The sequence below is a fragment of the Hemiscyllium ocellatum genome, unplaced genomic scaffold, assembly GCF_020745735.1.
Source record: "Hemiscyllium ocellatum isolate sHemOce1 unplaced genomic scaffold, sHemOce1.pat.X.cur. scaffold_585_pat_ctg1, whole genome shotgun sequence".
In the NCBI taxonomy this organism is placed as follows: Eukaryota; Metazoa; Chordata; class Chondrichthyes; order Orectolobiformes; family Hemiscylliidae; genus Hemiscyllium; species Hemiscyllium ocellatum.
In genome coordinates, this window is record NW_026869124.1 from 259,871 (window position 1) to 283,051 (window position 23,181).

The 23,181-nt window shown below is 45.2% G+C and overlaps 1 long non-coding RNA gene across 1 annotated transcript; it reads left to right on the forward strand.

Moving 5' to 3' along the window:
* Nucleotides 1-1,820: 1,820 nt before the first annotated feature.
* LOC132813965 (uncharacterized) lies at nt 1,821-18,027 on the forward strand. Its single transcript, XR_009644244.1, has 4 exons — nt 1,821-1,965; nt 3,998-4,106; nt 8,027-8,132; nt 17,250-18,027. It is a non-coding gene; the product is annotated as an uncharacterized LOC132813965 (long non-coding RNA).
* The last annotated feature ends 5,154 nt before the right edge of the window (nt 18,028-23,181 follow it).

Sequence of the window (23,181 nt, forward strand, 5' to 3'; positions counted from 1 at the left end):
TAATGTTCAGGGATGTGTAGGTTAGGTGCATTAGTCAGGAGGAATATACAGTAATAGGGTAGGGGATACCCTTCGGAGGGACGCTGTGGACTTTTGGGCCGAATGGCCTGTTTCCACACTGCCAGGATTCTAATTTTCCCAGCTCCCATCGGTCCTGAGGAAGGGCCACTGGACAGATTCTGTTCCCAGATGCTGCCAGACCTGCTGAGCTTTCCCAGCACCTCCTGCTTGTTGTTCCTGATTGACCCCATCCATCCACCTTCCGGGTTTGATTCAGGCAGGGGGAGGATCCCACCACTGACCTCACATTGGGGTCCAGCTGATTGATGGCAGCTTCGGACCAATAGGAAAATGGGGTGGGACTGGTGGACAAAGTGGAACCAGCTGGTCATCCAAACAATGGGATTGAATGAGGGGCGTGGCCAGTGGGATGACACGTGACCAGTAACTCCGCCTGTGCAGTGTCACGTGACTCAGCCGTTGGTGAATGCGGGAGAGGCAAACAGGGAAGGGGAGAGTGGCCTCGGAGACGGAGACAATGAGTCACTTTTGACTGGGAAGTCTTAATTACACTCTGTGCGGGTCATTAATCTGAATTAGAAACTCTTTCCCGCGTTTGCAGCAGATGGGTAAATGGCTGCGGCCCTCAGGCGGTGACAGGTCCTGGGATATGGCCGCCATCTTTATTGGGGGCAAGGTACAGTGAGGGGCATGGACATGTCCTCTTTCTGGGATGGGGGATGTGGGGGGAGGGGGTGGTGTACGATTTGAAGAGAGGCATTTACACATACCAAGAGAAAAATATGTCTTGTATTCTTCCTGCACTGGCTCTGAGTTTTGTTTTGAGAATTCATTTCATAGGATATTAAATCAGAATAATTGAGGCTGGGATCTCAAAAGTAAGTTTTTACAGTCAATGGAGTCATCAGGATCTGAATATCATTGACGTTTAAATGTGGAAGGAGAAAGGTTTGTGGAAAATATCTCCAATATTTTTGTTAAGCAGGAAGATGTACAAATTCGTGGTTGGATCACCCTTTGGGTGTGCGCTATGTTGTGGGCCCTGCAGCTGAGGAAGGAGCTATTGGCCTGAGAGGGAGCACAGATTTATCCAAATTACACCTGGTCTCTTTGGGTCTAAATCTGAGTGATCTTACAATCACTCACTTCATGATGTTAACCTGTAAACTTCATATTTTCAATTAACTGCAAACTTCCCATCAAAAGTCCTTTTGGACTCGAATTCCAGCACCATTTCAGGTGGAACGTTCCAGATTCTGACAACGGTCTGTTCATTCAGAAACTGCTGAGGTCCATGTTGACTCTGGGGTTACAAAGGGCTGCATTGAAAGATGAGATGCTGTCCCTGAGCTCCCATTGAGATGCATTGGAACAGGCTGAGGGCAGTGTAGGTGTGAGCAGACAATGAAAATGACAGGGCTGCACTGTGAGGGCTGCTTGGCTCAATGAGAGTGTTTTGGAGTTGGGTGTAAACAGAGCGAGGGGAGACAGGGAGAAGGTGAAGCTGAAACTCCGTTTTAGTTCAGGGAACAGACAGTTTTTCAATGATTCCTGCGGAGTATTTGTTAACAGTGTTTAATGTATTTTTCCTGAGGGCAGTTGAGAGCTAGCCACATTGCTGTGGGTCTGGAGTCACATGTAGGCCAGACCAGGTGAGAATGACCGTTTCCTTCCCTACAGGACATGAGTGAACCAGATGGGTTTTCTGACAATCGACAGTAGTTTCATGGTCATCATTTGCCTTTTCACTCTAGATTGTATTGGATTCTGATGTCCGCACAGCCATGTTGCGATTCTAACCCTAATCCTCGGAACATTGCACATGTCACTCATCTGGCAGGAATACCATTAAGCCATTGCCTCCCCTTTTTAGCAATGTTTAAAGAAAGTTCCATCATTCTACGTGAACAATGTGCAACGTCCATGTGTCGGCCTCTCCAAAAGGTTAATCAACAGAAATTTGTTTGGGGGTGAAATATTTCACTTTTTTGCGGGGGAGGGGTGTTTATTAAACAAAAATGAATCTAAATAAAAATCTGATGCCACGGACATGTAATTTCTGAAGGCGGAGGGGGATTACTGAGACAGGGAGGGTTGTGGGGCCAGAGGGGGACTGTTGTCCAAACATCACTGTGGTGTAAATGGACTGCAGCATTTCAGGGAGGCGGTTAACCACCACTTTCTCCAAGACAAGTGAAGGTGGCCAATAAATACTGGTCTGGGCAGCAAAGGCAACCCCCAGTGAATAAAACCAAGCAGTGACCTCTCTGAGCTGACTTGCTGTGATGTTAAAAACCTCTCTGAAAATGGAGTGGGCAGAGAAGAGAAACAGTGACATTTCACAGCTGCCCTCAGAGAGACCTCACCCTTGGAAGTACTCAGAGCCGGGATCAGCTCAGTGAGTTTCAGTCTCTTCAAATATCAATCTTAGTCGTCTTCATTTTATTAAATCTACAATAGTGAGTAAGGTGAGGATTTCTTTTTAATGTCTTACGGTCTCTTGATTAAATGTTTAAGATATGAAATGTAAGCATTGCTAATCTCGGGCAGTATTTTTTGAGAAGTAAGACTGTGTCTTTGTCTTGGTCTGTAGGTTGTTAAGGCGGAGAGATGGCCTGTTGTAGAGTGGCGTGCTGTTCCTGTCGGATGTGGGAGATTAGGGAGAGTCTCAATGATCCTGATGATTATGTCTGCAGGAAGTGTGATTGCAAATCCTATTGGATCGCATGGATTGGTGGAGGAGTGATTAAAGGCAGTGAGGAGTTAACAGGAGGCGGGGGGTGTGATATGTGGCCGTCTCAGGATTGCAAGATACTGCAGATACAGTCAGGTAGATGCGTTACCTCCAGGAAAGCTAGGAGGGGTAGGTAGGTACTGCAGGAGTCTCCTGTGGCTATCCCCATCTCAGACAAGTACACGGTTTTGAAAAATGTAGGTGGTAATAGACTTTCAGGGGAATGTAGCACTGACAGCCAAGTTACTGGTACTGAGACTGGCTTCTAACATAATGTGAAGTATATCCATTTCCACACGATCGATAGTGATGGGGGACTCTCTAGTCAGGGGCACAGTCTGCCATTTCTGCAGCTGACAGTGAGACATCAGAATGAGGTGGTGCTGCCCTGGTGCCAGTGTCTCACAGAGGGAGCAGAATATTCTCAAAGGGAGAATAACCAGTGGGAGGACATTGTACATTGGTACCAATGGCATAGGAAGGGGAAAGCATGGGGTCCTGATGAGCAGGGAGATTTGCTAGTGCCACTCGGGAGGCATTAAACCAGTGAGGGAGTCGGGGTAATCCTAAAGAGATAGTGAGAAAAGAGGTGAGTCTGAGGCTGGTACTGTTCACCGGTCAGACTGTCAAGGCAGGCAAGAGCAAGTCACAGAATGAGGTGCGACGGACCAGTTGCACTGCTTTATTTCAATGCAAGAGACCTGACGGGGAAGGCAGATGAGCTCAGGGTATGGTTTTGAACATGTGACTGGGATATTACAGCAATTACAGAGGCATCACTCAGGGATGGATAGGACTAGCAGATTAATGTTCCAGGGTATAGATGCTATAGTAAGGGGGCAACAGAGCAGGGGGAGAGGTGTTTTTGATTAGGGATAACATTATGGCTGGGCTTCGGAAGGATATTCCTGGGAGTACATCCAGGCAAGTTATTTGGTTGGTACTAAGAAATACGAAAGGGATGACCATCGTACTGGGATTGTGTTATAGACCCTCTCCCAATAGTCAGCAGGGAATTGAGACACAATTTTACCAGGAGACCTCAGATATCTGTAAGAATAATATGTATGCAATGATAAGTGGTTTTAACTTTACCAACATAGCCTCAGAATGCTGTAGTTTTAAGGGCTTGGATGGAAAGGTATTTGTTCAGTGTGTACGAGAACATTTCTGATTGAGTTTGTAGGATGTACCTACTAGAGAAGGAACAAAACCTGACCTGTTTTCTTTATTCATTCACAGGATGAGGCTGTCACTGGCTCGGCCAGCATTTATTGCTGCGTTTACCCAGAGGGCAGTTAAGAGTCAACTGCGTTGCTATAGGTCTGGAGTCCCATGCAGACCAGACCAGGTAAGGATGGCATTTTCCTTCCCTAAAGGTCATGAGTGAGCCACATTGGTTTTTCCAACAATTGACAATGGATTCCTGTCATCACTAGATTATTTTTTCCAGATATTTATTGAATTCACGTTCCAAAATCTGCCGTGATGGGATTCAAACCCTTGTCCCCAGAACGTTATCTGGGTCTCTGAATTAACTGTCTAATTTCACTCCGTCATCGCTGCCTCTTAGGAAATGAGGCAGGATGAGTGACTGAGGTATTAGTGGGGCAGCTCATCAGCATCAAAGATCCCACAGTATTGTGGCTCAGTGGTTTGTGCTGCTTCCTCAGCACCGGGGACCTGGGTTTGATTCCAGCCTCGGGCAACTGTCTGTGTTGGAGTTGACACATTCTCCCCAGTGTCTGTGAGGATTTCCTTCGGGTGTTCCAGTTTGCTCCCACAGTCCAAAGATGTGTAGGTTAGTTGGATGAACCATGTTAAATTTCCCATATTCAGAAGATGAGGTTTTGGGATGTGCAGGCAAATCTCTGCCTGATGTGAAAAGATCATTTTGGGGTCTTGGACAGACGTCAGAGGGAGGTGTGACCGCATGTTTTACATCTCCCGTGGTGGCAAGGGAGGGTCAAGGGTGTGGAGCGTGGGTTGGTGGGAGGGTGTGGACCGAACAAGGAAGGCGCAGCGGGACAGAAATGATCAGGGAGAGTCAATGTGGCTTTGTACATGCACAATTGGGTCTCACTAACTTGAGTGAGTATTTTGAAGTGACGAAAAAAATTGATTAAGCCAGGCAGTGAATGTTGTTTATATGGACATTCAACAAGGTTCCACAAAGCAGACTGGTTAGCAGGGTTAGATCACATGGAATGCAGGGAGAGCAAGCCATTACAAAACTGCCTTGAAGGTAGGAGACAGAGGATGATGATGGAGGGTTGCTTTGCGGACCGGAGGCCTGTGAGCAGTAATGTGCTGCAAGGATGGATATTGGGCCCTTAAATAAATGACTTGGATGTGAATATATGAGGTATGGTCAGTAGGTTTACAGAAGACACCAAAATTGGAGATGTCATGGACAGTGAAGAAGGTTAGTTCAGAATACAACAGGATCTTGATCAGATGGGCCATTGGAGCAAGGAATGGCAGACGGAGTTCAATTTAGATAAATGTGAGCTGTTGTATTTTGAAAAGGCAAATCAGAGCAGGACTTATACACTTAATGGTAAAGTCCTGAGGGGCGTTGCTGAACAAAGGGACCTTGGAGTGCAGGTTCATAGTTCCTTGAAAGTAGAGTCACAGGTAGGCAGGGGAGTGAATGCAGCATTTGGTACGCTCCCCGTTATTGGTCAATGCATTGAATGCAGCTGTTGTGCTGTCATATTGTGGCTGGACAGGACACTGATGAAGGCCCTTCTGGAATTCTGTTTTCAGTTCCAATCTCCCTGTTCTTGGAATCAGGCATCTGATTGGGTACATGAAGAGGGAGGATTTAGAGGGATAAGGGTGAACCGCTGGCAAATGGGACTCCATTAACGCTCTTCGTTATTGGTCAATGCATTGAATACAGAAACTGGGACGTCATATTTTGGCTGGACAGGATGTTGATTAAGCCACTTCTGGAGTTCTGTTTTCAGTTTGAATTTCCCTGTTCTGGGAAGGATGTTGTGAAATTTGAAAAGGTTTGGACAAGATTTACAAAAACGTTGCCAGGATTGGAGGATTTGGGCTACAGGGAGAGGCTGAATAGGCTGTGGCTATTTTCTCAGGTGAGTCAAAGACTGAGAGGTGACTTCATTGAGATTTATAAAATCACGAGGGGCGTGGATAAGGTGAGCAGCTGGGGTCCTATTTCCTCAGGTTAGGTGGGTCCAAAACTAGAGCACCTGGGTTTAAGTTGAGAGGGCAAAGATTTAAAAGGGATCTAAGTGGCAACGTTTTCAAGCTGAGTGTGGTGTGTGTATGGGAGGGGCTACCAGATGACGTAGTGGAGGCTGATAAAATCCCGACATTTAAAAGGCTTCCAATTGGATACATGAATAGGAAGGGATTTGATGGATACAGGCCAATAGATGGTAAATGGGAATCCATTAGTTTAGGATTCCTTGTTGGCACAGACGAATTGGACCGAAGGTCTGTTTCTTTGATGTTGATAATTTAAGATGCATTCCTCTCTTTTGTGCAGAGCTAGCTGAAGCACAGATAATTATCCTTGGAGCTGAGAAGGTGAAGCAGTGATTTCGATCTTGTGCAGATTTGGTTGCAAGGTCTTGAATTTACAGAGAGAGAGAGGAATTGTTAACACTGTCACAATTTTTAGTAACTATTTTCAAGTAATTGGCAAATAATACAAGGTGAAAATGTGAACGCTATTTTACTCAGTAAGCTCTGAGCATCTGGAACAGTCTGAACGACACAGATTCAGCAGGTATTCTGAAACAGACTTGGAATTTTACTTTTTAAGGAAAGATTTGGGAGGCTATGGGCTCATGGGAGGGGACTTGGGACAGATTTGCAGCATCTCCAGAGAGAGAGAGAATACAGCCCCAATGGGCTGAATAGCCCCCAGCCCATGTGCTGGGTGATACTGCTCTATTCACTGTGAATGATGAAGTTCATCCCAGGGCAGAGAGAGGGAGGAGCCAACCACTCTCATGACAATGGTGCCCGGCTGATTGATGGCAGCTCCAGACCAATAGGAGGAGAGTCTGTGTGGTCCTGCAGCCAATGGGAGTGAATGAGGGGTGTGGCCAGCAAGACAACACCTGTCCATGAGCTGTGCAGGTGCAGTGTCACTGGGTGGGGGTGGGAGAGACAGCAGGGACTGGGAAAGAGGCTGTTGGACCTGAATTACAAACTCCCGGTAAATTAAAACCAAAAGAACTGCGGAAGATGTAAAACAGAAACAACAACCAGGAGGGTCTGGAAAATCTCAACAGGTCTGGCAGCATCTGTGAAGAGAAATCAGAGTTAAAGTTTAAGATCCGGTGTCCCTTCCACAGAACAGATGTTACTGAGGAAAAAAAGTCAGTTTATTTGCAGAAGATAGTGTGGGGGGAGGATATAAGGAGTAAAGGTGGGAATAGAGTGAGAAGAACGGTTGGATAAAGGAGTGGATAACAATGTGGCTGGGGGAGGGTGACTAGCTGTTAATGGAGACTGTTAGTGGCTAACCTTAGGTAGTGTGTAATGACAGGCTGTGAGGACAAGGTCTGGTGTGTGGGGTAGGGGGCTTCGACATGGGGTTCTTAACCTATGGTTAGCCCCTAACTGTCTCCATTGTAAGCTGTTGCCCACCTATATCACTCCACAATTGGAGCTGCCGAGGACACAAACCTTTGGAATATCCTCCCTAACCCCCTCTGTCCACCTTAAAGATGTATCTAAAAATCGTTCTCTTTAATCAACGTTTCCATCATCCGTGAAGCATTTTAGGAGATTTGTCAATGTGAAAGGCTCCATACAATGCAGGTAGTTGTTGTTATTGTCTGACATCAGGAGAAACAGGGATGAGCCCTCTCTCTCTTATACCTGATGAACAGCAGCAAAAGCAGGAAGCACTGAGCATGCTCCAGCCCACAATGGGCCTCGGATTATTGATGTTAATGGGGGAACGGGGGCTAGAGGTGCTAGTTGTTGCTTCACCAATCGGAGTGAATGAGGGGCGGGACAATACTCAACCACGTGGTAAACTTCACGGACAGCACAGTGTGTTGTGACCAAGACATTGGAAATGTGTGAAGGTGCAGGGCAGGGGAAAGGAAAGACGTATTGACCAGAAAGAGAAGAAAATTTTCACGGTATGGAATGAGAGGTTTTACAGAACGTAGTGCACATTGTAAAACACCAATTTGAAAATCCCAAATGCTGCACCATTTTCCCTCCCTATAATGCATTTTACACTCCCTGAAATATCAACTGTTTCTCCCTCCACAGATCCCAGTGATCAGTGCCAAAGCCCCATTGCCTGGGGAGAAGGTGATGTTTGACTTCCTGTACAGCTGCAATTCATGTGGTGAAGGTGCTCCCACAATGTGGTTGGGTAAGAGCTGTTATAGATTATTCACTCAGCGACAGTGAAGAGTTGACAATGTATGTGCAAATCAACAACAGTTTGTTTTTTTTTAAGTTTATAATTCCACAGAAATACTATTGAGAGCTTCTGACATAAGGCCACAGATGGGGATATTAGGTCAGGTGATCAAAAGAACTGCCAAATAAACAGGTTTTCAGGAATACCTGAAAGCAGGAGGAAAGCAGGTCTGAGAGGGTTAGGGTGGGAATTCCAGACAGTGTTGCCTTGGCAACAGGAGAAACAGCCAGACAGGTGAAGCAATGAATAAACATATCGTTGGGAATCTGAAAGAAAATGAGTTGTCGGGGTCTCACAGGTTGTGTGGTGCAGGGAGACAGGGATGTTCACAGCCAGGAATTACATCAAGGGTGAGAATTTTAAATTGTTGCTTGTTGATGGATCAACAAATTTTGGTACAAGTGAGCACTTGGACAGTAGGGTTTTAGATACTCTTGAGATTGCATGTAAGTTGAATGTGGGAGGTTGGCAAAGAGTGTGTTTGATAACGAAGTCTGGAGATAACACAGGGATGGACGAGTGTTTCAGTAAATGAGCTGAGACTAGGGTGGAGTTGGGTGACGTCACTAATGTAGAATAGTGTTTTTGGTGTTAGGCTGCGCCTCCTCCTCATCACTCCCCCTCACTAAGTCACAGATATTGTTCTTTGTTCTATCTGTCTCTCTTTTCTGGTTATGTCCTTCTCTCCCATTCGGCTACAAACTAATATTTGACCTCACCGTTGTTGCAAACACCTCCTCCATCTCCACACTCCCTTTTCTTTCTGAATTCCTTGTATTTGGTGTCCCTTCAGGATCTCTCCTTGGTCCCTCCTGTTTCTCACCTACATACTGCCAGGAGGTGACATCGTCCAAAAGCACCGTGTTAGGTTTCACATGTACACTGACAATGCCCAGCTCTCCCTCCCCATCATCCCTCTCCATTACTCAGTTATCAAACTGCTCATCACGCTCCCACTACGCGATTGGCTGCAGTTTCCCCCAATGAAACATTGTAGTGGTTAAACTCATTGCCTTCAGTTGCTATTACAAATTCCTTTCCCTTACTGCTAACCCCCTTCCTCTCCCTGGGAACTATCTGAGATAGAACCATACTCTTCACAATATTGCTGTCATATCTGTAACCACAAGTTGACCTTCTGATCAGACATCTACACAATCACAAACACCAGGAATTCCAATCTCTAAAATGTTGCTTGTCTCCACATCACCCCAGCTCCATTGCTACTGAAACCCCTGACCCGTGTTGGTGTTGCCTTAAACTTGACGAATCTAAAACAGAATCCGTGATTCCGTGACTGACCCAAAATCTGCTTCCAGACTCCCTCATGATGGGAAACATCCTCTCAGTATTTACCCTGTCAAATTCCTTAAGAATTCTACATGTTACAATGAGATCACCTCTCATTCTTCCCAAATCCAGTGAGTGGAGTCCCAACTACTTCAGCCTTTTCTTAAAAGATAATCCCTGCGAACCAGGGTTCATCCCAGTCAAGTTTCTGTGAAATGCCTCTGATGAAATGATGTATTTCCTCAAATAAAGGGACCAAAACTTCTGTCATTACTCCCAGATGTGGTCTCACTACAATTTATAAACTTCGTAAAGTTCCTCTCAGGTATATACTCCAAACCACTCCCTTTAAACTTGCACTGATGTTGAAATGCTCAGCAGGTCATGCAGCATCTGTGAAGAAAAATCAGTTAAAGTTTGGGGTCTGGTCACCCTTCCTCAGAAACGTTAACTCTAATTTCTTTTCACACCTGCTGCTAGACCTGCTGAGCTTTTCCAGAAACTTCTGTTTCTCTTCCTGGTTTACAGCATCTGCAGTTGGTTCGGTTTTCATATCATTTAAACTTGCCATCTCCCCTTAGGATTTGTCATTTCCACCTTGGGAAAAAGATTCACATTTGTTTGGTCTCCCCTACCCTGGGAAAAAAGAAACCATGACTAGTCACCCTATCATTGCTCCTTATAATTTTATAAAGTTCGATAAAGCCACCTAAAGTGTCCAGTGCTGCAGAGAAATAGCCTCAGCCTATTCAGCCTCTCCCTATGGTTCAAATGTTCCAATACTGGCAACATCCTAGTAAACTTTTCTGAACTCATGCAAGTTTTCCAACATCTTTCCTGTAACAGGGAGACTGGAATTGAAAGCAGTCTGGGGATTCCAAAAGTGGCCGAGCCAATAAACTGTACAACCGAAACATGATCTCCCAACTCCTATCCTCAATGCACTGCCCAATAACAGCTAGCATACCGCACACCACCTTCACCGACCTGTCTACCTTCAACCACACTTTCAAGGAACTATCAACCTACACTGCACGGTCTGTTTGTTTGTCAACACTTCCCAGGAACTTGCCATTAAGAGGTTGAGTCGTATTCTGGTAACATCTTTCTGAAATCAGGGAGACTACAATTGAATGCAGTATTCTAACACTGGCCTGACCAATGCCCTACTCAGCCACACCGTGACCTCCTAACCCCTATACTCAGTGACAGAATCCCCACAGTGTGGAAGCAGGCCTTTCGGCCCATGAGACCATACCAACCATCGGAACAGCATTCCACCCTAACTCTGTAACCTACCATTACTCAAAGCTAATCCACCTAACCTGCATGGCTTTGGATTTGTGGGAGGAAATTAAGAGCACTCAGAGGAAGTCCACGCAGACACACGGGGAGAATGTGCAAACACCACACAGACTGTGGAGTCAAACGAGAGTCCATTTATTGACCAGCGCATTCCATTAAAGGTCAGTGTCCCAAATGCCACGTTCAGCACCTGATCTCCCTGAAATCCCACTTTCCAGGAACTATGCAGTTGTTCTGAGCCCTTCAGAGGGAATTAAGGTAAGGAGGAGAAAACACGAACAGGGTTGAGTTGTAGATCTATAAACTAACTCTCCATCTTCCCCCATCTCCCCCCACTCTGTCTGGTTTGCCCCCCTCTCTCTGTCAGTCAGTCCTTTGTCGCCCCCCCCACCTTGTCGGTCGCACCCCCCCCGTTGGTTTGTCCCACAATCTGTCAGTCTGTCCCCCCATCTGTCGCCCCCTCTGTCAGTCGCCCCCCTGTCAGTTGCACACCTGTCTCTTTCACCCCTCCGTCGGTCGCCCCCTCTGTACCCTCCCCGTCTGTTCCCCTCCTCTCTAATCCCGCTTTCTGTCCCCATCCATTTTTGTACCTCCCCTCTCTATCCCCCCTATCCGTCCCCACCCATTTCTGTCCCAACCCCCTCGATCCACCCACCTTCTCTGACCCTCTGCCCACCCCCTCTCTGTCTACCCTCCCCTTCCATTCCACTAGTTCTGTATTCCCCCCCTCTGCAAGGAAAATATCTTGTCTATTTACCCTATCCATGCCCGGCCTGATTTTAAAAATCTCTTTGAGGTCACTGTTCAGCCTCTGATAGTCTGGGGAAACAGCCTATCCAACCCTGGCAACATCCTGGACTTCTTTTCTGACCCCTTTCAAGTTTGAGAACATCCATCTGATGGGAAGGAGACCAGAATTGCATGGAATATTACAAAGTTGCCGAATCAATGTCCTGTACAGCCGCAATTTGACCTCCCAACCCCTATACTCAATGCTCTGACCAATAAAGACAAGTAGACCAACTGCCTTCTTCACTTATCTACATACTTGCTTCTCTGCTTTAAGGTACTATGAACCTGCACTCCAAGGACTCTTTGTTTAGCAGCACTCCCCAGGAACTTACTATAAACTGTATGTCCTGCTAAAGTTTGCTTTTCCAAAATGCAGCAGTTCGCATTTTTCTAAACTGAACTCCTCAGCCCATCACCCATCTGATCCAGATCCTCTTGTACTTTGAGGTAATCTTTTTCCCTGTCTACCACACCTCCCATTTTGGTGTCATCCGCATACTTATTTACAATACCTCTTATGTTCACATCCAAATCATGTATGTAAATGGCGAAAAGTAGTGGATCCAGCACCGATCCTTGTGACACTCCACTGATCACAGGCCTCCAGCCTGAAAAGCACCCTCTGCCTTCTACCTTCGGGCCAGTTCTGTACTCCATACGATCTAACCTTGCTGACCAATCTCCCATGAGGAACCTTGTCGAACGCCTTACTGAGGTCCACGTAAATCATGTCCATGCTCTGCCCTCAGCAATCCTCTTTGTTACTTCTTCAAAAAAACTGAGTCAGATTCATAATACATGATTTCCCATGCACAAAGCTGTTATTAATATCCAGGATTTAACTCTGTACATCGGGGTCTGCGTTGCCCAGTTATAGGTGTTAATATTCTGGATGAAGTTCAAGTACACCAGCATTTTGTCTGTGACTGTATATTGAGTCTTGTTAATGTCACCAACACAGTTGAGTTCCTTTTGAAAGGCAGTCCCCGTATCCCTTGCCCACCAGGAAATGGTGGCAGTGTCCTTACCTCTGGACCAGGAGGATCGGGCTCAGAGTTGCGGAACAGCATCTTTGAAGAGGCTGATTAGAAAACCTGCCCAAGCCACCAGGCCATACTGTCTCCCAGCTGTCCCTGCCTCAGCCTCTAAACAGAACCTTCCTGTAGTTTCTCTCCTGTCAGACTCTCCCATTGCTCAGTTTGTCCAGGATCCCCTCCTGCTGCTGCACTGCTCCTGTCCCTCACTGACCTGTCCATCCCCCAGTGTCCTCCACATTCATTCATTGTTTGCAATCACATTACCCCAGTTCTCCAGCCCTGCCCCTTCCTGTCTATAGAGAAGAAGACGGGAAGGTTAGCACTGCTGTCTCACAGCACCAGGTACCCGGTTTCGATTCCAGCCTCTGGCAACTGTCTGTGTGGAGTTTGTACATTCTCCCCGTGTCTGAGCGGGTTTCCTTCCCCAATCCAAAGATGGGCAGGACAGGTGAATTGGCCATTCTAAATTGTCCATAGTATTAGTTATATTAGTCAGGGGTAAATATAGGGGAGGGGAATGGGTCTGTATAAGTTACTGTTTGGAGGGTCAGTATGGACTTGTTTGGCCGAAGGGCCAGTTTCCATACTGTCGAGATTCTGATATATTGGGCAGCAGCTGCTGTCAATCACCCAGGCTCCTGTATGACCGGGAGCACGTGCTGTCGGAGGGTAGACCAGTGTATGGGCACAGTGCTGGCCAATTGTGGGAGTATGCACAGTGCCTGGGAAGGAGGCTGTGGTTGTGAGGGATTAATCTGTCATTGGCATCTTCCTCCCTCTGGGAGCAGGACCCAGGGGAATGGCCTGTTTCCTGGTACCCTGCCATGTGATCAGACTATCAGTGGGGCAGCATTTTGCAGAAAGTTATCAGAACTCTTTTTTGTGAAGATTCAGAGTTTTTGTGGAAAGTGACAAGGATGGACCTGCAATTTGAGTTCTAATTTGGTTAATTTTAGTAAGACGGGTTTTGGCCAGAGTGTGCAGGAAGCAGTGTATGCAGGATGGTTGTCTTCAGAGGATTCAGCAACAGCATCCCCCCCTCACCCCCCGCCCCCCCACCCTGGTGGACTCAGAGTCAGACTCATTGATTTGGTTTTTAATCCGCAGACAAGAGCTAGGAAACTGAATTCAAAGATAAGAGAGAGAGTGAGAGAACTGGGTGTGGAGGGAAGGAGTGAGGAGATTGGTTTGGATTTCAGTTCACAGAAGAAAGAAATTGTTAGACTGAGAGTTAAAACTTTGAGAAACATGAAACTACAATTTAATACTATAATTATCTTATAAAGATCCATCCTGTATTAATGCGGTGAGTTGTTTTCTCAGGTGTAGGGTACTGAAAGGGCGGATTTGTGGATGAGAAATTCAAATTGAATTTCCTGTTCAGATCTGATAGTTACTTGATCCGTGCCGGTCTGAATATTCATTGGCCTTTTCATGTGTAAGGAAAGGTGTTTATTCTGTCCGTGGGCAAATTATTCAAATCTCAGTGTGACTGGAAAAAAATACTGAGACACAGCCAAGTCCATGTTAGTGTGGTGACTGTGGAGAGAGAGTTCATTTGTTTCTGAAAGTCTGAAAATTCATGGCATGTTTCCCAGGAACAATTAAGCCACAGCTTTGCTTTGTAGAAGGACAAGTCTTTAATTAACCATGCAACCAGAAAGACACAAGGATACCTGCACCATGGGAAATACGATGAAAATGGGATTGTTGTAAAGGAGTTCATTCTCGATCATGGATTGTTGTCACGTCGGTTCCAGCGCCGTGGGGAAACACTGGAAATATGATGAATGCAGTGTAGGTTTCAGTTATTAAACTGTAACAAGTGCAGAACAATTTAAAAAGGATGTTCTCAGGGCTCACGGGTCTGAGTTATAGGGAGAGGTTGGACAAGCGAGGAGTTTTTTGTTTAGAGCAGAGGAAACTGAGTGGGTACTGTTCTAGAAGTGTATAAGACCATGAGGGGCATGGATAAGGTGAATGCATTCAGTCTTTTTCCCAGGGAATCAAGGACTGGAGGGCATCAGTTGAAGGTTAGAGGGGAAAGAATAAAAGGGAAGTTGAGGGGCAACTGTTTTACACAGAGGGTGGTATGTATATGGAATGAGCTGCCAGTGGAAGTGATTGAGGGGGGTACACTCTCACAACAGGTAAAAGACATTTGGATAAATACATGGATAGGAAAGGGCCAGAAGCAGATGAGCTAAGTGCAGGGAAATGGGGTTAGTGTGGATGGACATTCCGGATCGCCATAGGCCAATTTGGGCCAAAGGGCCTGTCTCTGCTGCAGGATGCTATGACTCTAAGTGCATCTGCTATTTCTCCCACTAACCCTGCTGGTATCCTGGGATGTATTCCATCAGGGCAATGAGACTTGTGTACATTTAGCTCCATTAGCTTGCCCAGCTCTAACTCTTTCATGATAATGGTTATATCCAGGTCCTCACCTTCCTCAGTCTCCTTATCAATTACTGGCATGTTCTTCATATCCTCCACTGTGAAGACTGACTGCTGTGTACTCACATTCCTAAACCCTGCTGGATAGGAATAACTAGGTACAGAACTCTGAGAGGTCTTCTTTGAGTCTTTATTGATGAGACATGGCAGTTACCTGGATAGTGTACATGCAAAACACCTCCAGGCAGGATCAGGTAACTCCCCGCCTGTCCAATGTAAAGCTCCCATTCTTATACCTTTTGTGGTTTGGGACTTTGAATAGAGACTCTCTCTCTCAGTATTATCTCCATGGCAACCGTCAGTTAGGAAGTCTAGTTCATTTTCGCACTTTGTGCTTAAAACATACACCCCTGTGGCTCTCTCAAGTATCTGACAGGCACTTCAGTTTCAGTGGGGCTGTCTATCAGGATTCTGATATGGAGGAGCCGGTGTTGGGGTGGGGTGGACAAACTTATAAATCACACAACACTAGGTTATAGTCCAACAGGTTTATTTGGAAGTACAAGCTTTTGGAGTGTGTTGTGATTTTTAACGTGATCAGGATTGCCTCTATGGTAACAGTTAAGTGCTTGAACAATTACAGAGGCCATATGTTCCCCACACAATAGGTTCCCCTCTAGCAGTGTAAACTGCTATTCTGGCCCTGGGGACAACTACTCATCACTTTTCTCCCCCAATCCCATCTAGCTTTCTGTTGATCTTTAAAGTTTTTTCTAATCTCCTAGTATCTCCTTGGTTATTGCCAATTTGTATGCCTTCTATTTCAATTCGGTAGACTCCCTTATTTCCTGAGCCACTCATGGCAGATTGCTCCTTTTCCTACAGTCCTTCCTTTTCCCTGATATATACTTTTGCTGAGCACTTCGAAAAATTCCCCCACTGTCCATCAACTTTCCCACGGTAAAGTCTTTGTTTCCAGTTTACATTAGCCAACTCCTGCCTCATCCTATTGTAGTCTCCTTTGTTTAAGCACTGGATTTTGGATTGGATCTAATCTTCCAGCTTTCCAGCTGTGTTCTAATTTCAACCAGATTTATCAGAAGTCTTCTATCAGATTACGAGGGGAGGCGAAGTTTTCTGGGTGCTTTGCGTTTCATTGTCAAAGACCTAGGCTTTGTATTAAAGTATAGGATACATATTCACAACAGAGTATTCTGGACAGCACATACATGGACACTGTGGGCAATTTAGCATAGGCAATTCCACTAACCTTTGGAATGTGGGAGGAAGCTCGCACACCCTAGGAAACCTACGCAGACATGGTTAGAACGTGTAAACTCCACACAGTCGCATCTGGCTGAAATCAAACCCAGGTCCCTGATGCTGTGTGGCAGCAGTGCTAACCACTCAGCTACATCTGCTTAAAATCTGCTACCCCTTATTGACCTCCCCACCCCGCAATCTATGTTCCTTACATCAGAAAGCAGTTTGTGGAAGCAGATGTCTCAGTAAAATCCAGTGACAGCCCACATGTCCTGTATGTCTGAATGGGGATCCTATACACAACACCCTCCAGTCCACACTTTTCATTCACTCTCCAGAAGCATGGATCCAGTAGCTTCATGGGGACTACAACTCCCACAATCCCTGAGGCAGGGACTACGCGTGTGAGGGGAAGCCCAGAACTGCACATGTACAGAATATGGGCAGATTTTGGAGCATATGCTTTGGGGTAATTAGCGAAAAGCATTTGACATTGTGATTGGCTGGAGGAGGAACGTATCAGCTTGTAGTATTGACGGGTTGGGGGGTCAAAGTGTCACCACACCCACATGGGCCCAAGTTCCATCCCCAACTTGTCATAACGCTGGGAAACAAACAATGGGAAACAAAGAAGAATCTGACCCATTCTCCCAGACTGAAGGACCCTCTTCTGTCCAGGATCTGCTACCACTATTTCTGTCTCCTTTTGATTTATTCTGCTGTAACATTATTGCCTTGCAGTAACTGAAGTGAAATGGAGTAAACCCAGAAAGGGTGCAGAGTCTAACGAGGACAGGAAGTGGTGGTATGGATCTGTTTACCGGTAACTCCATGAGAATGGGGGCGGGTACATTAGGGACAGCAGAGGCAGAATGGTGGGAGAGAGTAAGTGGGCTGGAGGGTTACAGCTTTGGGGGAAGAAAGGGGAAAAACTAGAATTGTCTGCTCTGAATTTCTAACCTGTACATATTCCTTTATGCAGTGTGCTAGACGGTGAAGATTTGCAGACTGAAATCTCAAACTCATATGCAGATCCTGATTATGTTAACCAGCATTTGAAGAACCAAAGATAGAGAATAACTTGGCCAAAATTCTGCAACACTCTCGCTCACAGCATTGTCGGTCTATCTGCACCAAATGGACTGCGAATGATTCAAGACAGCAGCTCACTACCATCTTCTCAAGGGTAACTAGAGATAGGGAATAAATGCTGGCCGAGCCAGTGATGCCCATATTCTGGAAATGGTTCCTATCTCTAGTTGCTGAAACCCAGTTGATGTTAGTGCAGGATGATGAGGGACGCTGAGTGCATCCTCCAGAAGGCATCGCCATCACATTACCCCTTCCTACACCCACACAGTAACACAGCAACGTTACTGGAACAAAAGGCAGTGAACCCAAAGGAGGACTTAGATATAGTTCTTCGAGGTAAAGTCATGAAAGGGGATTGGAACACAGCAGGAACAGGAGACTGAGCTGGATGGTCAGCTGTTTCCCATTGAAAGGTGGAGCAGGATTGAAAGGCCGAATGGCCGCCTCCTGCTGCTATATCCCAGGTATGTATATAGCCACGGAGCCCGGGTAGGAAGGAGTGGGCAGGGATTCTCCAGGAGATTGCACTTCCACATCAGTTTTCAGTGAGAGATGGTATGATGGATTTTATTCAACATTTATCTTTAACACAAGGTTTGTGAGTTTAGTGTTAAAATGTTGTAGCTGTTTATTCCACAATAAATAAAACTAAAAGAAATGAAATGAAACTATCTGAATATAACAGTTTTTAAAAATTTCAAACGCCCTGTAAAACAAATCCTGTCTACTCCCGGACATCATCACTTTCCAGTTACTCAATCTCCAGGGAAATATTCCCTCTCTGTCTGAACCTTTTCTGTGATTTAACTGATGTTTAGTTCTCATTTTGTGAGCAGTGAAGCGTTCTTTTTTTCTCCACTTCACCAAGCCAGAAATGTGATCCCAGCAACCTTCCCACAATCAACATCATCATTAAGCTATTTGGGTTTTGGTTAACATCTAATCACCAGCAGTAAACCACCCGTGTAACCAATTGAATATTTATAAACAATGCTCCTTACAGGCAAAGCAAACTATTACAAATGACAAAGTGGGAAGGGACCAAATCAGAGTAGAGTTGGGGGAGAGGAGGGAGCAATGGAGATAAAGCACTGTATCCACTGCGGTGCCCACCTCTATCTGAAGGCATCGAGAGCATTGATGTACACTACATGCTCCTTCTTCAAGGGCACCCGGCTCTGGAGCCTTTATCGTCAATCATAGACTAGAATCCCGACAGTGTGGAAGGCGAGCATTGGCCCATCAAACCCCACTAACTATCCAAACAGCATCCCATCTGGAGCACTCCACCCCTGTAACACTGCATTTCCCATGGCTGATCCACCGAGTCTGCACAATCCTGGACACTGTGGACAATTTAGCACGACTGATCCACCTAAGCCGCAAATCTTTGGAGGAAACCAGAGCACCTGGAGTGGACCCACACTATTCTGGGGAGAATGTGCAAACTCCACACAGGCTGTTGACCAAGGCTGGATTCCAACCTTGTACCTAGTGCTGTGAAGCAGCAGTGCTTTAAATCAAAACAGATGACCCCTGTTCATTGCTGTTTGTGGAGACTCCTTGCCCAGAGAGACATCCTGAGATTCAGAAAGAGACAATATGAATTCAACTAACTCCTGCCGAGTTAATGTGATTAACAACAACATCAATACTCCAACAGTGTCATCAGACTTCTACCTACTCTGTCATTTACAATTTTTAACCCATGGGAAGTTTGTTACCAGCTTCGATGACAGCCATAATGCTCTGACCACTTTGACAGAGCCAGTGCAAGTCAGTTCTAATAGTTATCAATAGATTGTATCTAAACAGGATGCCACACAACAGGAAGTGCTCTGACACTCAATGCCCGTAAGTCAAGGTCATTTTCCTAAAACCACTCATGTCTGGCAATACCATTGAAGGTATTTTATACAGGAGCCTTTCGGTCTCAGTTGCCAGTTCCAGTCCATGAAGCAGCCAGTAACATGCCAGTGAATTGAATTCTAACAGCAGCATGCCCTGGCAGGAGAGATTGAGGAGCTTGAAGCTGTCTTCTCTGGAGTATCTAAACATGAAACCCTTCAAATGAACAAAAATCTTCAAGAGCTCGATAGGACAGATTCAGGAAGGATGTGCTCCTAGGCTGGTGTGTCTAGAATAAAATAAGCACTAACTATGGTATCTTTACCCAGCATCCCCTTTAGCTGCATCAATGTTGAAGATTTATTTGCTGCTCTAATTCCACTCTCTCCATCACTCCCATTTTTCACTGCTGTAATGTTGATGACTGTGCAAATGTATAAAATTTAATTTAATCCATCCCAAAACCTCTCTGTACCTGTGTCTCACTTGTGTTCACCGAGATGCTCAATCAATCTGACCTCTTTACAAACCCTGCTCTGATATTTCCTTAGAGGGCTCAGAATTAATTATTCCCAGAATTGTTACTGATTGGCTGATCAGCTCTCCAAAGGATCACCTCACCGAATGCCGTTCTTCTCCCTTTATCCCATAAAACTTCCCATTCATCCTCTTCCAATAACACCGGCATGTTCACAAGTAACCATAGTGATCGGATTTGTTTCGTTTGTTCGTGAGATCATGGCATCACTTGTTGGAGCAGCATTTGTCATCCATTCTGACTGCCCAGGAGATGGTTCAGAGTCAACCCCATTATTCAGGATTCACATGGCGGCTGAACCAGGTCAGAATTAACACAGTCTCCCAGGCCCAATGACATGAAGAGTTGATTTCTGGCCTACCAGCTTATTTCTGAAATGATAATGAACAATGTTTGCCTTTGATTAAAAGTGCAAGACCAAAATGGGTTTTATTCTGATTGAGCACATCCTCCTGTTTTCTCAGTTATTATTGACAGTCTCATTCCCCCCGCACCAGAACCTGTTCCAGAGAGTGTTACAGAACAGGCAGAATGGTCAGCTGCAGCTGGTCACCTGACCCATCTGTTGACTTTTTCCAGCAATTTCTGTTTTAGTTCCTGATTTCCCAGCATTTGCAGATGTTTTGTTTTTGAATATTAATCTTGTCTGTTTCAGAGGAGTTTACTGATGAGTTTGGAGAGTTTTGAACATTGCAACTTAGGCCACAAATCAGCCATGATCTATTGAATGGCAGTGCAGGGTTGAAGGGCTGAATGGCTTCCTCCTGTTCCAATGAAAGTTATCCATCTGCAGCTTGTGGTAACATTTCCCCTCGCTCCTCACTTCACCTCCATGTTGAACACACTGTTAACTGACTGAACAAACCTCCTGTGTTTGAACTAAACCTGCTAATGTTCTGTGGCTCCCTCTACTGCCACCCGGATTTAACTCTCATCATGGAATGCTGTTTCATTTAACTGCGAGAATGCCTACAAGGATTAATCCTGGAATCTGTATCCCCTGGGATCCAAAAATCCCGTTTATTTCCTTCTTCCTATTTCATTCTGGCTATTGAACTCTTGGTTTCAATCCATTCTCCTGTCATGCTCTTCGACATGTCCTTGTGGACTAGAGGCAACTGGCACCTGAGATTGTAGGGGGAGGCAGAATCAATCAGGAATTCGGGAAAATACTCAGACAATGACATATCCATCTGATTGTTGACTCAGACAGATCGGCAGATAGAAAGATGCACATTGAGATAGCACCTTTGTTGACCTGGGGCAATGAAGCATGCTTCCAACCCAATTATTTCAAACTCAAATCTCTGAAAATACAGATACAACGCTTCCTACTTGTACCAGGTTGTCTCTGAGCCTCTTTTCTTAAGAAAAGAGTTTTAAGCTGTTCAGCCTTTCCTGGAGATTATAACCTCTGTTTCTGTCAGATTTGTGACTGAAAGTTTATTTTTCTGTTCCTTGTGAGTGATGCTAGTAGCAGAAACAGTTCCTAACTTGTGAGGGGTTTCGGTTGGAGTATTTATACTTACACGTTCATTCCCACCCTCACATACAGTGTGAAATTGATGTAAAACAGAAGTAAAGGATTGAGTGAGCACCTACAGAAACACCAAGGCAGCATGTGTACCTGAGCTGAATGAACCTGGCCTTAGGAAAATGTGACAACAATCACAAATAGTTAGAATTACAGAATCCCTTAGGCGCACAAAGAGACTATTCGGTCCATTGAATCTGCAATGACCTGCTGTCCCACCCTAACTCCATAACCCCACATTTACCATGGCTAAACCAACCCACCTAACCTACACACTACAGACCATGTTAGCACGGCCAATCCAGCAAACCTGCACATCTGTGGGAGGGTCATAGATGATGTCTAAGTGCTCAGGATTGTTGAGGAAGGCTCACAAATAACAGACTCTGACACAAACCCTCTTTGTTTTCCAAATGAAATCTGGGGGAAACTGCAGCCAGAAAGATTTCCGATTATCTCATGAGGAAGAGAATTCAAAACTCCTGCCACTGACCCAGGGGGCGCAGTGAAGTCACAGAGGTCTGGGAACCATCAGAAATTTAACAAGTTGTGAGCAAGGTGGGGGTGAGACAAGGACAAAAAGACAGTGTCTCACGGGGGCAGGCAGGAGAGATTATATTGCAGAAATGGTAGTCCCTCAAGGCCATGAGGAATGGAGTTAGGGCTGGGAAAGAAACCAGGAAGTAAAGTGAGCAGCTGTCAAGGAAATACATTGAAAAAGCAGATTATAACAACATAGAGGGCAGAGTACACAGTCTGAAATTGTTGCTCTCATTGGTGAGTACAGAACGCTGTAAAGCCTGGGTCATTCTATTACAGCCAAGACATGCAGGATAGGCCAAGTGGCCTCAATCTGTGCTGTAACTTTCTGCTAAATTTATTCTGACATTTGGAATTCAGGTCAGATGATGTTCATAAATTCTCAAATTGGACTTGAGTTTAATATTCTGGAGAAATGTTAAATAAATCACAATGATCCCATTCTGCAAACTTTAGTCCGCAGCCCTGCGTGCTCCAGCATCTCAGTTACATCCATGTCCTTTTATTCTAATGTGATGCTGGTTACTGCCTCTGCCACCCCATCAGTGAGTTCCTGTTCCCCACCATCTCCGAGTGAAACGAATTCTCCCCTCCCCTTCTTTCTGACAATTAGTTTCAATCTAAAACCTCCAGTTACTGACCTCTCAGTTAATGAATAGCTCCTTCCTATCCACTCGATCTGGATTCCTCAGTATTTTATCACTTCAATTAAATCTCAGCTCATCCTCCTCGGAAATCATCCCCAGCCTATCCAACTTCTCCTCAGAGCAGAAATTTTCCAATTGTAGAAACATTCTGATCAATCTCCTCTGTACCCTCTCTGGTGTGATCACATCAACCCTGGAATGTGGGGATCAGAAGTGTGTGCAGTACTTTAACGAGTGTTCCTGACATTTCCAGTGTCACCTCTGTGTTCTTATGGTTGTCGCTCAGACAAGAAGTGTCCTGGTTTTCCCACATGGAACTGGATGTGCATTCCATGGGACTGGGGTTCCCACAAAGTGTTTATTTGTTGAATAATCCTAAATTAATTTCAGATTAAGACAAGATTATCAGCTACCCACCAATCAATGACTTCCATTATACTCAAGTCACCTTACTTTTTTAAAATGTCTTTAAAATTATTACTATCTAAACACAACAGGCTTAAATTTGCTGATCAAGTATTCAGATGTCTCCACTGTTACAATCACTTGAAGATTGTCTTTACCTTCAGCTACATTGGTGAATTGAACATTGATTGTAAATATAAGAATATTAAACGGACTTGAGCTTTATGATAATTAATCCAGTCTGATGTTCTTGTTGGTTAATATCTTGAAGAGAACTGTCCTCAGAACTCCAGCTGTGCTCTGATTTCAT